The following is a 17,903-nucleotide window of genomic DNA, read 5'->3' on the forward strand; positions in this document are numbered from 1 at the left end:
GAATGGCCTGATTACTCATTTTATTCACCTGCTTAGCTCTGCTAAGTTCTCATTACCCTTCATCTGATCCACCTGCTTCAGCCTCTATTTAACCAGCCTTCAACCAGTCATCAGCGCCAGAGTATAAGAGCCTTTGGTGAGAGTTCTCTAGCGTACCTGAGTGTTTCAGATTACCTTATTGCCTGACAGTACAAACAAATCTACTGAAAATCTTCCATCTGGACTCATTTTGGGGGTTAATGCCTCTTATACCTGTTACAAGCGTAACATGGGGGCTGTTCAGAAAGCACCCGGTGACAGAACACTGGCGTTGAGGCTCCGGAGGCATTGGTCCTATGAAACAGAAGTGGAAGCAGATCATCAAACCAACAAAGTCGTCTTGTTACCTAAAAAGTTTAACTCAACTACAGAAAAATGAAAGTAATAAACTCACCGTTCAGTTAGCGTTAGCTTGCATGACCGGCTCCGTCATGCTGGTTTTCCTTCACTATGAGCGCCACAAACGTCACGTCACGTGACTAAGAAAACGTAACGGGATTGGCTGGGTGTTGGACGCCACAATCCATTGCTAATGTCTGTGACCTGAAGTAACCCTTCCATTTTTACACTGAATTTAGACGCCGAATTTAAGACGGTGAAATAGAGCCAGTTGAATCTCAGGAGGCTGAAAATATTGAGTTTGAATTTTGAAAGGTTGAATTTCTTTTTATATGCAGATTTTTTTAACACTGAAAAATTTAATTGAAAAATAAATATTGAAAATGTAATCATTTTTAAATATTAATGTGTATTTTTAGCTTGAAGAGAAAATAAAAAATGAAATTTCAACTGTGTAGAAATAATGACAATGAATTTTTTTTAGGTCAAAAATGTGTTTTGAATATATTTTAAAACTGAAACAGTAAGAACAAACATACAACATTTAAATTTCACTAGCATTTTTTATTCAAATCCCAGCGACACAGATTTACTTCCATACCTTTTTACCAAAGGTGTGTAAACATTTGTGAGTTACTGTACTGCAGCACCTTCCAGATGGCACAAAACATCATTTTAGCTCACTAAAGAGCAGCTGTCAGTCTCTAGAGCTGAAATAGCCCTGGCAGATGACTGGAGATGGTGCTATCATATTTTTTTACCATTCAGACATTTCCTCTAAGTTTTTAATTTACCCTCCAGTATACCCATCCTGCCAACATCATGCTGTAGTCCTCCTGTATATAAAAGTACACAACAGAAGCACCTAGAATAAGGTGTCTGTCTGTTTCCTCTCCTTTCTTTGTCACAAGCACAAAAGAGCTACACACTCGCTCCTTGTTTCCCGACCAACCCGCTTCACCCGTTTGACGCACTCTATTTTAGCGTCCTTGGAAAGCTAAATGGTGTGAAGTTGAGTGTTGGTCCATCTGTCCCCTAGGTATTTGGAAGGATGAAAAAGAGGGTGAGTATTGGGAGGAACAGGGGGTGGGGAGGGTTGGAAGAAGAAAAAGGAAGGGAAGGATTGGGGTCAAGACCATTAATATGAATCACCAGCAGAACCCCACAGCGGTTCCATCTGTGGCTGTACAGCACCCAGAAACAATTTACAGTGCAGACAATGAGACAGTTAAAGGTGAATGGGTGCAGAAAATATCTATGCATGAATTCGTGACAGATTCAGCACATGTTAAAGATTTCCATTACATTGCTCTCTGCTCTCCATTATTGTGCTGAAGACAGTAAAGTGCGAAGTACTGTGTATAAATCAAATGTCGCTATGTTCCTTTGCAGTTTTCTAATTGTTTGCACTGAACTTTCAACAGAGGCAGAGGAAAGACAGTTGAAAGGGTCATGGGATGGTATCCATTTTTGTAAAACAGTGGGAAGTGGAAATGGTAGATCATCACAGTTTAAGTGAATATTTTCTTTTTATGGATACTTTAAATCAGAAAAACTGAAGAGGTACAAAACTCAGAGACCTCTTTGTCTCTTATTTTCTAGTGAACCATTCTCTCTTTCACACACGAACACCCACATACCCACACGTTGTATCTGCTTATCCTAACGAGCGCTGTTTCTCAATTCACAAGAACACAACCACGGACTCGTGTCCTCGCCATGTAAGAAGAACACAGGAAAGTCTGGACTCTGGGAGAATGGGAGCATGCGGCATACACTGCAAAAACGATCTAGAAATAAATAAAAATGTCCTTAATTAAGTGTATTCACCCTTAATTTGAGTAGGTTAATGAGAAAATTTGCCAATGGAATGAGTATTTTTACTCTTAAAATAAGATAATTAGATAATATGTACTTGAAATAAGACAATGCAATAGTGTTTTCTTATTTTAAGTGTAAATTGTCCTGTTCCATTGGCAGAATGTGTCTTTTACCTCCTTAATTCAAGAACAAATGCACTTATTTTAAGAAAAAAATGACTTATCTAGATTTAGATTTTTTGCAGTGTAAATATGGGCTGCATTTCACCTCCTGTTATTAATGGTCTCCAAATAATAATGAATTCTTACTTTTTTCATTTAGTGGGGAAATAATAATTAACACAGTCAGATAAACACAAATTAAATGAATATTTTGGCAAATGAAACAGAAAACCTCCATCAGAGCCAGCGGTCTGAGCCTAGAACCGTGTTTTAACCCAAACCATGAACAATAACAACCTAACTCTAAACCTACGGTAACCTAAACTCTTTTCACATCTGAGTCCCTTTAAGTCCCGACAAAGTACTATATTCCTGGGAAAATGGCCTTACACAGACCCAAGGTAAAAAAATTAATGGTAACAACCACAACACACAATGGAGACCTTAGTTCTATTTGTGTGATAAAATAATCTTGAAATCATGTGCTGCTGAAACTGAAAATGACTCAGTTTTGACTCAATTACTAAACTGTGAAATTCGCAACTTGGAAAGTTGGATCATCTATACTCTTATGGTGATCCCATAAAAAAAAACTCTTTGAAGCAAACTGTGAAATAATTAATCAATAAAAAAAAACTGACATCATTGTCCATCTGTTTTTCTGAGCAGCGTTTGGAGATTACTTCTGTTTAAATGGCCTCTGGCTTCAAGTGCAGCAGACCTCACAGGAGGAAAGAAAATTGGCATAATAAGAAATTGGAATAGTGTGCTCCTTCGTGCAATAAAAAGCTTCTTGAAGCCAATTTGTGATTAATAAATCTTTTTCCTTTCCGCGGCCAGAATTTAGATGGCCTCTGTGGAGCTGAGGATAATTTTAAGGACATCTATGAAGATCAGCTTCACTTCTTCATCAATTCTTATAGGGTTGATTCACATTTTGATGCCCAGTTAGTGTAGGTGTAGTTTCATATTTACTTAAGAAACCTTCTCTCAAACCAAATGACTTGGTCAATTATTGATTATTATTTATATCTAATCCTCCATTTTTTTAAATTCAAGTCTCCCTTAGTCGATAGTCTAATCAGGGCTTACAGACGCAGGAAACAACGACAGACATTGAGGTTCATCACACTGATAAGCAGAATCAACAATGGAAATCGTGCGGCACGGCAGGGAAGCTAGGATTTTTATGAAGGTCTGAAATTTCCTGATTATGGAGGCTGACTGTAAGGAGATGACGCAGTCTGCTCATGCACTCTTTGTTATCTGAGAAATGAGCCGGAACTGAACCGCGTCGAGCCCTAATGATGAACTAGTACCATGTTAGAGCGGTTCGGTTGTGTCTGGCATGGTCCGGCTCAGTTTACGTGCCATTTACAATCAACAGTTATCTCAGTTACCGTGCTCGGACCGATCTCGGCACGGTTTCAAAACTGTTGGTTAAATGGGGCTATAGAAAGTGTTTTTGGATCATTACTTCTATCCCCTTCCTGTAGGTCTTCCTGTCTTCCATTGAACCCCCATTAACACCGAGCCTGGTTCTGCCAGAGGGTTCTGTTCAAGGGGAGTTTTTCCTTAGCCTGACGTAGTCCTACTCAATTCTATTCAGAATATGAGTCTGATGCTGCTCCATAGAGCTGTGATTATGGGGCGTGTTTTGAACGAACCAGGAAAAAAAATGCCTCTGCACTCAATTGGATAGACCTACAACCAATAAGAGCAACGGAGTGCGTGACGTATGTTAAGCGACGCATAGTTGTTGTCAACAAAAATCAAAGCGTGCAGTTGCACGCCTAGAATAAGAAGATGAGCCTTGATCGCGTTTCTCTGTTCCTCTTTTAAAATTAATTTGCTGTCGATATCTTCTAGAACAGACCTAATAGCAGAATCTACTCACCTCAACTCTCCAGCGGCAGCCATTGTTGTTGTCACCCAAGCGCGCTTTGGTCACGTGGTTGATTACGTTACTGTTGATCATCTGTCCAACATCGTATAAAGCCCGCCCTGATAATTTGATTGGATCGCCAGAGGGTGGGCGATCATACTTGCAGAAATCCAGTTTGTGTGGTCTGTTGTTTGTGTTTGTTTCCCCCTCCACCACCAGGTGGCGCCCTGTCCTCATTGGTCCTCCCTGCACACCTGCGTCTCGCTGGATCATTACTGAGGACTTCTTAAGCGGTGGACTGTCACTACTTCGAGGCCAGAGTGTTTGCCAGTTTTGGGTACTCTAGCCATGCTGAGATTAGCTGAGTCTAAACTAAGTCTTTGTTTCACTGAGCCTAACTTTGTTTTTGTCTTTGCCTTTCGGCAGGAAGCCACCCGGCAAGCTGGATGTTTGGCCTTCTTCCCCTGGAAGGACTGTTTTGTGTTTCACACTGAGCAGGGGATTAACCTCCAAGTTCTCTCGGAATTCCAAGTAGCAGTCCGTTCTATTGCTCCTCCAGGTCCAACGAATGTCTACCTGTCCACTCACCGAGTCCCCTCTTCTCTGGATCAACCCACACTGAATTGATTTCAAAGCGAGAGAACCCCCCCCCCCCCAGATGTGAGTCCCTCACTAGCATTAACCTTCCGGCATCCAAGATTCCGACGGTCCCTGAACTAATCTTTGTGATATCCTCTCCAGACTTTCTAGTTCCTGTTCACCGGCCCTCTGAGTTCCAGATCCAACCCTCTCTACCCTTACCTCAATAAACCTGTTTAACCTTTTGCCTTGCTCTCTGAGTGGTTCTCTGCATTTTGGGTCGGATCTCTTAAACACATCATGACATCTACTTTATCCAGATTTTCATAGTGAGGAACGTTTTCCTTCAAAGTCAATGATTTAAAGCCATCCATTGGTCTTAGATAGAAAACTTTTAACCAAACTGACTCTATGATCTAATTGAATTGTCTCTGCAAAGTGCCTTAAAATGACATGTAGGAAAAAAGTGGAAATAGATACCAGCTTTTCTCAGACATAAATAGACACTAAAAATAAAGTTGTCACTGGCATGACTTAAACTGCAATTTACAAAGTGGATTACTCCACTACTCTGGTACCGATTAATTGTTTTGGCATAATGTTGCTTTGATCTAGCTTTAAACTGGCAGTTGCATTTCCCCATTGTGAAAGATACCCCCCCCCCAATTAAATTATGTATGTATATTTAGCTTCAATTTTTTTATTTACTCTAAGCCTAAAATGATTTTATCCTATTTGTACTGCTTCAGCTCAGCTTAGATCACATGCTCTTAGCATTACAATTAATCTTCTTTCACCAAAAAAAAAAAAAAAGTGTCTTACTTAGGACAAGAATTTAAAAGATAGCCTACTAATCCCCGCTGTGCTCCAGTGCTTTTACAATTTGGGGGATGACTTGTTTTCTGTTTTATCTTAATTTTAATGGATGGGTGAGATCAATTTTGAAAGTCATAATGTGTATTTTAAATGCAGAGAACATTGCGCTATGCTGTTAGCAAGTGCTAACCCAGAAATCTTTGTAACCTTTAAGGTTTAAATAATTAATAACATTAACTTACACCTCAGATTTACCTACATTCAGTTACTGGTCTTTTTATAGTTTACTTCATGGTAATACTGAAAAGTTTTTTGGTAACTATTCTAAACACAGTAATAACAAATAGGGTTGAATGGCAAAATAGATTTATTGCATGTAGATATCAGTAGCTGACTGTCTGGTCTGTAATAAAATGGAGCCAATATTCTAATCATGTGAGCATCAGGAAGGGTATCCATTATAAAAAAGTCTGAGAGCAAGTCTTAATGACCTGCTGTAGGTAAACTATAAATATAGGCTCAGCATAAAGGAAACAAAAATCAATGATTCATTAGGGTGACTCCTATACCCATTCAAACATGCTAAATATAAAAAAAATGTCGTGATACTTTTGAATATAACTCATATTTGAAACAGAGAATCAGCTACTCTATTAGATATGAGGGATGACAGATACATGTTGGGCAGTAATTGAATGGTCAGATCTACTAGGATCTAAGGCAGAGGAAAAGCAAAGACAGGTTTTTTACAAAATGGAAAAGGATGAGGGGAGCTTGGTTTTACAGAGAAGGTTGATTCGATGGGAGAAAAGGATCAGTTTGAGGGAATCTTAAAGGAAAAGTCCGGTAAGCAAAGAATGATCAATGGATCATTAATTATACCTACAACTAATACATTTGCTGCGATTTAATGAATTTAGTATTAATCAGTAAAAAATATAACCAATCATTTTTATTTTATAATATAAAATACTGAACCCCAGTGGGCCTCAGCAGATGGCCACTCACACTGAGTCTGGTTCTGCTGGAGGTTTCTTCCTGTTATAAGGGAGTTTTTCCTCTCCACTGTTGCTACAAGCATGCTTAGTGTTAGGGAATTCATTCGGGTCAATGAGTTTGAATCAATCTGACTGGATGATCTGGTGTACTGTAAAGTGCCTTGAGATGACATGTGTTTTGGATTGGCGATATATAAATGTACGGTGGCTGAGAAGTGCAAAACACATTTACAATTCAAAAACATATTAACAAATAAAAAACAAAATAACATTTGAAGAAACAAAATTATATTTTATGAAACAAATGTATTTTTTAAAAAAAAGTTTACATTTTTAAAAACACATTTACATTTTAGCAAACAAATTTACATTAACAAATTAACAAAATAACATTTGAAGAAACAAAATTATATTTTATGAAACAAATTTATTTTTGAAAAAAAAAGTTTAAATTTTTAAAAACAAATTTACAATTCAAAAACACATTAACAAATAAAAAACAAAATAACATTTGAAGAAAAAATTATATTTTATGAAACAAATGTATTTTTGAAAAAAAAAGTTTAAATTTTTAAAAACAAATTTACATTTTAGCAAACAAATTTACATTTTAGGAAACAAATTCACATTTTAAATAAGTTCAATTTTAGGTGAGAGAAAGTTTCATTTTAGAGAAAAAAAAATACATTAGAGGGAAACAAATTTACATCTAAAAAAAATTGACCGTTCGGAAACACTTGTACAAGTGCAAAGACAAAACTTCAAGCAGCAAAACACATTTACATAGCCAAAAACAAATTAACAAAAGACGGCTACACGGAAAGGGAATGTCCCAGTGGCCGGATTTGACGTCACCATTACCCTGACTTGTAGTACAAACAGCTCAATCTGTAGTCCTCCTGCTTCACGTGAAAAGTCAGCGGCGATTTTAGATGGAAAGAATTGCACTGAAGCTGTTTTTCTTAAGTTTACGCTAACCGAACAATGTTTTCAGCCAATTTACCCCATTTTGTTCTTCGTGCGGACGGTCTCTGGAACTTTTACGAGACACTGTACAAGGTGGCAGGACCAAGCAGCAGGGCCGAGCTCAATTCGTGGCAGTGGCTGCGGCAGAGCCTGCCATTGGAGTGGCCGTTGTTGCCCGCTGCCGGCAGAGCTTGCCATCGGACAGGCAGATGGTGGCCACTGCCGGCAGAGCCTGCCATCGGAGAGGCCGATGGTGGCCACTGCCGGCAGAGCCTGCCATCGGAGAGGCCGATGGTGGCTGCTGCCGGCAGAGGCCACTTATTCGCAGATAAAGTACTCCGTTCCATCAAGTAAATGTGACATTATAAAAGTTTTAATGCAGTTTATTAAGCAATAACATCACAATAAAAAGAAACCCATAAAGAATACATTTTAATACAGGTTATTAAGCGATAACATCACAATATATAGCCTATATATATCTATATAAAACAATCTAGTTAGAAGTACAATAAATAAGGCATTTGCCGAAAAACGGCAGGAAAAATACCCAAAAAATAATTAAATACCAAAGAAAACTAATTAAAAAACTACATGACAAAATAATAGTGGCTCCGGCCAGTAATACGCCCGGCCCTGCTGCTTGGTCCTGCCACCTGGTCCATGTCCCGTAAAAGTTCCAGAGACCGTCCGCACGAAGAACAAAATGGTGTAAATTGGCTGAAATTTGCTCCACAATAATAAAATCGCCGCTGACTTTTCGCGTGAAGCAGGAGGACTACAGATTGAGCTGTTTGTACTACAAGTCAGGGTAATGGTGACGTCACATCCGGCCACTGGGACATTCCCTTTCCGTGTAGCCGTCTTTTGTTAATTTGTTTTTGGCTATGTAACTGTGTTTTGCCGCTTGCAGTTTTGTCTTTGCACTTGTACAAGTGTTTCCGAACGGTCAATTTTTTTTTAGATGTAAATTTGTTTCCCTATAATGTATTTTTTTTCCTCTAAAATGAAACTTTCTCTCACCTAAAATCTAACTTATTTAAAATGTGAATTTGTTTCCTTAAATGTAAATGTGTTTTTAAAATTTAAACTTTTTTTTCCAAAAATAAATTGTTTCATAAAATATAATTTTGTTTCTTCAAATGTTATTTTGTTTATTTGTTAATGTAAATTTGTTTGCTAAAATGTAAATGTGTTTTTAAAAATTTTAACTTTTTTTTAAAAAATACATTTGTTTCATAAAATATAATTTTGTTTCTTCAAATGTTATTTTGTTTTTTATTTGTTAAAGCTACAGTGTGTAATAATTACAGGCATATAAAGTCAGAAATTTAATATATTATACATAACTATGTTATTTATCATCACCTATGAGCTCAGCCTTTTAACCATAATATTTGCGTTGCCTTAGAATTCGTTATTTATAATTACATAGGAGCGGGTCTCGCAGCCATGGAGGCAGACATCTTTGCGCTACGGCAAGCGCAGAGGCAACAAACTAGCGATTGCGAGACCTCCCATGACGCTCAAAAATAACTACGGCAAGTTGAGAGAGATTAACTGAGACGGTACTGAACAGTAGATGGCAGTATTATGCCTGAGAAGCGTTTAGTCTGCCTGAAACCAAAGAAGAAGAAGAAGCAGGTATACTGCGCCTCAGTAACAAGAAAGGTGAACAAGGCGGCAGGCGTGAGTGACTTTGCAAACTGTTTGGCACTGTGTGGCCAAACATCAGACGAATGGAGGATCATGCCTACTCTGTATCACAACGAAAAGCGGCGGACACCGAACCCCCGTCATCTAAGAAGCGGAAACACGACGAGAATAAACGCAAGCGTGACAAGAAACGGCAAAAAACACGGATCAACATTGGCACGGCATTTACACGATGGAAGTCACTGATGGAGGAAAAAGGTTTTCAAAGTGACGCTCAAGTTGCCAGTTTTCTCTTGGACAGGTAATTAATCCTACACACACAATTGTCTAATATCACTGCAGTTTTTGGAGTACAGGATGCTCAGACCTGTCTAAAACAATAACATGCTGCGTGATGATGCTGTTACTCTCCAGTATACTTATTCAGCAACGTCCCTGACGTTTCACAGGTAATGATTCAGTAATTTTCTGTAAAATAATTTTCTGGATATATACCTCGGTTACTTCTCTCCGGCTCCTTTGGAGATCTTCAAGCCTTTCCTCCTCTGCTCTCACCCCGCTGGCTCCCCTCTCTCGCCTGGCCCTAGCTGCACGGCCTCCCTGCCTTCGCCCTCGTCCTCTCCCTCTCCCTCGCGTTGTAACCCCCGTGCCACCAAAATGACTTGGACTCTGTAAACGGGGGATATATATTCTTCCAGCGAACACAATCTCGCTGTTAAACTAATGACTACAATTACTTCGTCTGTTTATATCACCATGCAAAGCAGCTTACCAAGACGTCACAACGATGTAGAAAAAATAACGGGTATATTTATTATCTTAAGTCTACATGAAATCTATACCCTACACAGACTAATGAAACACTATCTGTAAAATTATCTATGTAAACAAACCTCATCACTTGAGAGGGTAGGTGATGTGGACGTCGTAGAAGAAATTTTGTCCCGTAACGCTCGCCGTACTGTTGGGGGGGAGAAGCGGTGGGGGGGAGATGTTCATGTTGCTGCGGTCTGTAGTCTGACCGCTAGATGTCGCTGAAAATTACACACTGTAGCTTTAATGTGTTTTTGAATTGTAAATGTGTTTTGCACTTCTCAGCCACCGTATAAATGAACTGAATGAGATGAATTGAATATGTATATTTATATATATAATAACGTCTTCTGGCAGTGATGTCACAGTGCTATAAGCGCTTTCCAAGCTAAATCAATGGGAACTACTAGACACATCTGCAATCAACAACAATTATTGAAGATTTCCAGAGGACTTCACCATTGAAATTCACCAGAGCTATAGTGAAACTGACAATGCCCACGTGCATGGCAGCTGGATGCTGGAATACATCGGGTAAAAGTGAAAAAATAGAGTTATTCCACCTTTCTGATTCCTGATCCTCCACGGACGGGTTGGTCGTTGGATCGCCAACTTGAAGAGGGAGGATTTGCCATCGAACTTCTGGCCAGAGAAAAAACCCGTAATATGTAGCCAACATTTGGAAGAAGAATGTTTTCAAGATGACTTGGATAATAGCGCGTTGTGACAAACACCAGATACAGCACTGGGACTTGATCAACAGCCGATACCGCACCGTGACAATGTCACTAACCAGTAGGTGGCAGTAGTGTTCTTTGACAAACATGGATGCCTCCAGTAAAGCACATTCAAATGAAAATTACTCTTAATTAAATTACACTTGTCATTTATTGAATAGTATGTAATAATTTCATATTTAAAGTACTTTCAAAAGTTTGAATTCTGAATGTGAACAGACTTTTCCTTTAAAGACCACAGCTGACTGAAGAGCATTGGAAATGTATTAAAAACATACGGTTACTAACAAAGTGTCAGAATTACATATGGAAGGGTTGTTAACAAGTATTATAAATTAGCATAATTTAAATAACCTGATTGACATGTTTATCGTTGTACTGCATTTCTTTTTATACTTTAAGACCAACATTTCTCCTTTCCCTTTATAAAATGAATGAGAGCAATTTTCTGCCGCTCATAAAAGGTCATGTTCTGGTGTTCTGGACCAACATGCAGACAAATGCTACAAAGCAGCACGATAGAGTGTGAGAATTTAATGAAGTATTAATATCAGGTAAACAAAGACACAGGCACAGCGACATAGAGCAGAACTGAGGACCCGATAAATACTGACAGCTAACTAAAAGCTTAGAAAGGAACAAAACAGATGTAGACAATTGAACAAATGAGGAAACACAGGTGTGTGGATTCTACTATTTATCTCAAGGGTCTTACTGAGGGGGGACTGATAAAACATGGGAAATAAATAGGAAAACAAACTAGGAAAACCTATTGGAAAGTACAGAAATAATGACTAGAGAAAGTAAAGACAAAACCAACTAAAACACAAAGAAAGTCCACTTTTCCCTGCTGATATTATCCTGCTACATTTATTTCTGATAGTCAAAATATATTTAGTTTCAGAACAGACTCACTTTCCATTCACTTCTCCATTTAATGACTTGGTTTGTAAGAATTTATATTCTGAATCAAATTGTTTTTATTCATGTTTTAAATTATGAAAAAAGTCACTGGGTGTCATCAGACAGTTAGACTCATGTTGTGTAATCCATAAAGAGAATTAACTTTTAAAACTTGGAGTCTAGTGCCAGAACCATGTTTTAAGAGTTTATCTGACTAGACGGCCGGCCGTTGTAAGGCAAGGCAAGGCTAATTTATTTGTATAGCACAATTCAGTACAAAGACAATGCAAAGTGCTTTACATGATTAAAATATAGGAAAATAAAACAGAATCAAAGCAAGTAGGAAAAAAAAAAAGAAAAAAAAATGCAGGCCCAAATAATGACGTCTTTACCAGCTTCTGTCAACCTTGTTGACTTTATAGGTCCCGGACCTATTTATTTCAAACACAACGTTTTGATCTTGTGGTTTTTTCAAACCGCAAGATCCCTGACCTTGACACCACACGATCCCTGATCTTGACACAATATGATACCCACAAGATCCCTGATCTTGACACCACAAGATCCCTTACCTTGACACCACAAGATCCCTGACCTTGACACCACAAGATCCCTGATCTTGACACCACAAGATCCCTGACCTTGACACCACAAGATCCCTGACCTTGACACCACAAGATCCCTGACCTTGACACCACAAGATCCCTGATCTTGACACAATATGATACCCACAAGATCCCTGATCTTGACACCACAAGATTCCTGATCTTGACACAATATGATACCCACAAGATCCCTGATCTTGACACCACAAGATTCCTGATCTTGACACAATATTATACCCACAAGATCCCTGATCTTGACACCACAAGATCCCTGATCTTGACACAATATTATACCCACAAGATCCCTGATCTTGACACCACAAGATCCCTGATCTTGACACAATATGATACCCACAAGATCCCTGATCTTGACACAATATGATTCCCACAAATCTCTGATCTTGACACAATATTATACCCACAAGATCCCTGATCTTGACACAATATTATACCCACAAGATCCCTGATCGTGACACAATATGATTCCCACAAGATCCCTGATCTTGACACAATATTATACCCACAAGATCCCTGATCTTGACACAATATGATTCCCACAAATCTCTGATCTTGACACCACAAGATCCCTGATCTTGACACAATATTATACCCACAAGATCCCTGATCTTGACACAGTGTAACAGCCAAAAATGCAGAAACAAAAAAGAATATTAAAAACAGTTTAAAAACAAAATAAAACTGTTTAACTAGAACAGTTGAAGGCAATCCTAAACAAATGTTTTTTAGTCTTGATTTAAAGGAACTCAGGCTTTCAACACTTTTAAAGTTTTCTGCAAGTTTGTTCCCGATAAGTGGAGCATAGGAACTAAATGCTGCTTCTCCATGTTGTAGCAGCTTCAGTAGGGCGGCGTTCCGAGGCAAGCCCAGAAATATAGTTCCTCCAGCGTGTCCTTGGTCTGCCTCTTGGAACACCTCACCAGCCAGCTGTTCTCGATGTGGAGGAGCAGCTGTTCTACTCTGAGTCCTCCCCCAGATGACTGAGCTGCTCCCCCTCTCTAAGGGAGAGCCCAGCCACACTACCGAGAAAACTAATATTCCTGGATGGGAAGAGAAACGTCTTCAAACTTGGAAACAAAGTCCAGTGGATTGTTTTTTTTTTTACTTTTTTGGAATGACTCTGACCTGGTTTACTGAGAATCTTCACCAGAATTTAGAAAGAGTATTTCTCAGGCTGAGAATCAAACCCAGGTTCTCTTGCTGCAAGGCAACACACTGCTCCCCTGTGCAGCCTTGGTGAAGCCATTGCCTTAAACAAAACAAACAAATTCAATGACTCAGACAGTACATTACATCTAGAGTTTTGTCAAATAGATGAGAATGAATGTGGAGGCCCAGGGTTTTTTATTGCAGCATTTAGTCATATTTATAGACATCTGAGTATATTACATATTTATAATGAGTAAATGATGTGGGGAAAAAGGCTTGTAGCTGTAAACTGCTTACAGGTAATCTCAAACTGTGTCAAATTTCCCTCATACGTTTTCTCCGTCACCGAAAGAAGAAATAAATGACCTCTTTTAGAGCTTGGATGAAGTTCACAAACTATGAAACAATGTTGTACATCTAGACTAAGTTTAGACCCTTCTCTGTCCTGGATTGTGAAAAAAACATTACTGGGTGTATTTAGAGAAGCTGTCAAAGCTTTCTTTTCGAGACCGTGTTCAATTCCAGGACCAGGCCCCCAAGGGCAGGTGTCTGGGAATTAAAGCTGTCTCGTTCTCTCCCACCCACCTGCCTGCACTGAAACTCACATAATCAAACACCCCTGTTTGCCGTGACCCATCTGGTTTCTCTCTAAGTCTGTGCTTCACAGTGTCTGATATGGGAGCAGAGCTGGTTAGTTGACAAAAATACATTTAATTACCCCCCCAGCAACCTAACTACCTGCCTTCCCAGACGAACGAGCAAAGGGACACACATTTGGAGCGCATGCACACACGATTCGTCTTCAAATCTTTCACCTTGCTTTCTGGCCTTACTTATGTTTCATCACTCTCCTGCTTCAATAGGTTTATGTAACCATCTTAAGGCGAGGAGAAATTCCACTCTGTTTCAAACATACAGTTCCTGTTCATGCATGAATACACAAAGACATTCACATATGCAGTCCTCAGCCAGGGCTTGTTCAGCAGCAGTTTTCAGGGAATAGGGAGAGGTCAGTCTGGGAAATAGCCTGTCCATCTAATTTAGCCTGTCAAAGTCCTCTCAGAGTGGATTGACTGTGACATGTCTGCTCAATTAGGAGAACTTACATAATGAGTTAGCTTTGGTTTACAGGTCGGCACATGCAACTTGAGGAGAGCAAAAATGGGTGAGAAAAGCCTACAATTGGTTCAAAAAAGGCAGTTTTTGAATTACAGACAAAACTGTAAACAGCATATGGAGTCATAGCATGTAATTCCCTTCAGTCCTAACTGCAGTGTTTTGTAAATATCAGTTTATATCATGTTTTCAGTACTTAAGCTCTTCTGTTTGGATGTAATCTGCATTTTGTTGCCTTGTAACTTCTGACGGATGCCATGACAATAAAGTCGAATCTATTTATGTAGCTGACTCGCTGAGATGACATTTACGAGGTTCGTTTTCTTATACACAGTGATGGGACTAACGGCGTTGAAACTAACGGCGTTACTAACGCCGTTACCTTGTTTTAGTAACGAGTAATCTAACTAATTACTTTGACTGTAACTATAACGCAGTTACCATTGCAGACACCCCGTTACTGCGCGTTACTCAGGTCGCACAATGAACCTTTTTTCATGATAGGACTCGTGCGCAGCTGCGTGAAGCTGACACCCCACCCACGTCAAAAAACTCTGCAAATAGACTAAATGGTTAGTGCAACGTTAGTGCAGATTGTTGCAGAAAAAAATATTGTTTGTGCTACTTTTGTTTAAGAGATATTAAAGATTATTTTTTAGGTCATCCAGAGGTGCGCGCCTTGTCATGAGAGAGGGGAGGATGAGAATGGCTGATGTATAGTGAGATTCCGTCTGTCAGTTGGGTAGGTGGGTGTTTCTGCTGGTGGGTGTTAACGTACAGCACACACAGAGAGATGGAGAGTGAGGATGACTCCAGCAGCAAAACAGCGTTTTCCACATGGAAATACCGGTGTTACGTAGAGCTCCGTTTCCCCATCACATAACGGTTTCCTCTGCATCTCCACACAGCGCAGGCGGCACGAGTCACCGCGCAAGCGACAGGAAACGCGCATGCTTGCTAAAGGCGCGCAACAGTCGCCCTGTGCTCGCGCCACAGGAGAACTATGGAGAGCGTGAACGATCAAATGAACCTGACAACAGCCAGAAATGATAGCCTATATGGAGAAAGGGAGAAATCTGGATGGATGGATGGATGGATGGATGGATGGATGGATGGATGGATGGATGGATGGATGGATGGATACTCTGCCTTTTCAACCTACTGTATTTTTTATTTTAAACATTATTTGATGGCCTTTGTGGCAGGGATGGAGATCCATATTTTATGTCACACACAGAGTATACAGATAGATAGATGGATAGATAGATGTTGCAGTATCTATAACAACCCAAACACACAGGATTTCAGAATTAGACATCCCCAGTTATTAATTTCATATACTCACCGGATCTGAATGTCCTGTTATAAAACTTCACATGGCGTTCCCCCCTGATGTCATTTACGTTGAGTTGCAATAAATGCTAAACTGTCTGCAGGTTCTTGTCTTTGTCGTCCGCTCTATTCAGCTGGCTTTGGAAACACACGGTGAGAAGGTGGGGGCCGGGTGGTGAGGTTTACGGGGGCGAGAAACGCAAAAGTAACGCAATAGTTACTTTTACTAGTAACTAGTTACTTTTATTGTGGAGTAACTCAGTTAGTAACTCAGTTACTTTTTGGGAGAAGTAACTAGTAACTATAACTAATTACTTTTTCAAAGTAACGTGCCCAACACTGCTTATACATAAGCACCAGTATTACTGAAGCACAGCTGTTTTAGTATTAACAATATGTTGACATATTAGAGCCACACATAAAACTCTCATATCAATTCGCCACAGTTGCTGAAATAGTTTTTTTCACGGGAACTGCAGAGTGCTGTGTGCTCATATGGCTGCAGTGTTTTTTCTCAGTTAGCTAATATTCCTTGTAGATGTCAGCTGGTAATTGTGATACTTCTTGTGATCTTATATCTTTAACCAGTGAAAGAATCGTTGCATTTTATGCAAAGCTTGCAAGTTCATTTGCAGCACAATCATTTTTACTGACTTTTCTTACTGGGTGAAACATGTGGTTGTATCTTTGGTCTTCATATAGCTTGCATTTTAATTAGACTACAGGCACCAATTTTCAGTTTGTTTAAAAGCTATCCTGACCTGGTAGTCTACTATGATTCAAGGAAGGAGCGATCTATGGTGACGCCTAGCCAATCATTGGCCACCTCTATCAGCTGATGGCTTTACATGATAACAGCATTAGTAACAGCATTTATCAGGTTGTCCAAGAGACTTTTTGCTCTTTTGGAGAGCCGGTATAAGGCAAGTCAAAGACATACTTTATGAAGTAGTGACCGGTTTTCTCCCCATGCAAGCTATGTACGACGCCATTCTAATGACTAACTATACAGTGTCCCGTTTTAGGGTTCAGCGGATGTATGATGGCTTCAAAAAAGCTTTACCGGGTGATTGGGTAAAGCTGGTTAATTCTTCAGAACCGACTGTGAGTTTTTCTGGCCTGTGTTAAAGAAAAATTATGATTTTTAGTTTTTAATACAGTTAATCTTATGGCATGTGTAAAAGGTATGTTGAACACTCTCATTTTGAACATATTTCTTAATTTTGAACAAGTTTGTGAAGATAACCTTTCCTTGAACCAAATTACTGAATTTAAGTTTGTTCCTGAGAATTTATGGCAGGAAGAGGCCCCGCATTCCACAGCTATTCTGTGAAATCTTATCCTGGAGGCCAGGCCGTAAATTAGGGGAAGCTCTAAGTTTTTCTGAGTGTCAGAGATAGCTCCTGGTTGGAGGAGCAAAGGTACGCCTTATTTGAATAAATTAAATACAAGAGGATAAAACTTTCTACACAGAAGTAACAAATCAGATTTGCTCTTGCAACTCTCCAAAGATGTCTTTGTACGTCTTTGCTTTCTTTCCTTCTCTCCATTTATGTCAGGTAATTGAATGTATGTCTCCGTTGTTCTGCAGTTTCTGGTGTAAGTTTGTGCATTGTCTTACTTCTAAGTTTATGCATTGTCTTATATTGGATTAAACTCCGTAATTCTGTGACGTCAACACGCATTGCTGGTTTTCCTTGTGGCCACACGCAGCTCGCCGGGAGGACCGGGGACCAAAGGAAGAAAGAAAGCCAACCTTTTTCCAAAGTTAACTATTTTAGAATATTTTCTTCCTTAACACCTGCCAGAAATGTTCTTTGAAAACAGAGGGAAAAGACTCTAGCTGATGCTAAAACTAAGACTTTTCATCATATCCTCTTGCAAGAGATCTCAGTGTGTCCGGTAGCGGTTGCTAAATGGAGGATTAGGCTTCCTACACTAGGAAAGGTCAATATTTGGAGTACCCTAAA

Source organism: Cyprinodon tularosa, unplaced genomic scaffold, assembly GCF_016077235.1.
Source record: "Cyprinodon tularosa strain WSP-4 unplaced genomic scaffold, ASM1607723v1 ctg138, whole genome shotgun sequence".
Taxonomy (NCBI): Eukaryota; Metazoa; Chordata; class Actinopteri; order Cyprinodontiformes; family Cyprinodontidae; genus Cyprinodon; species Cyprinodon tularosa.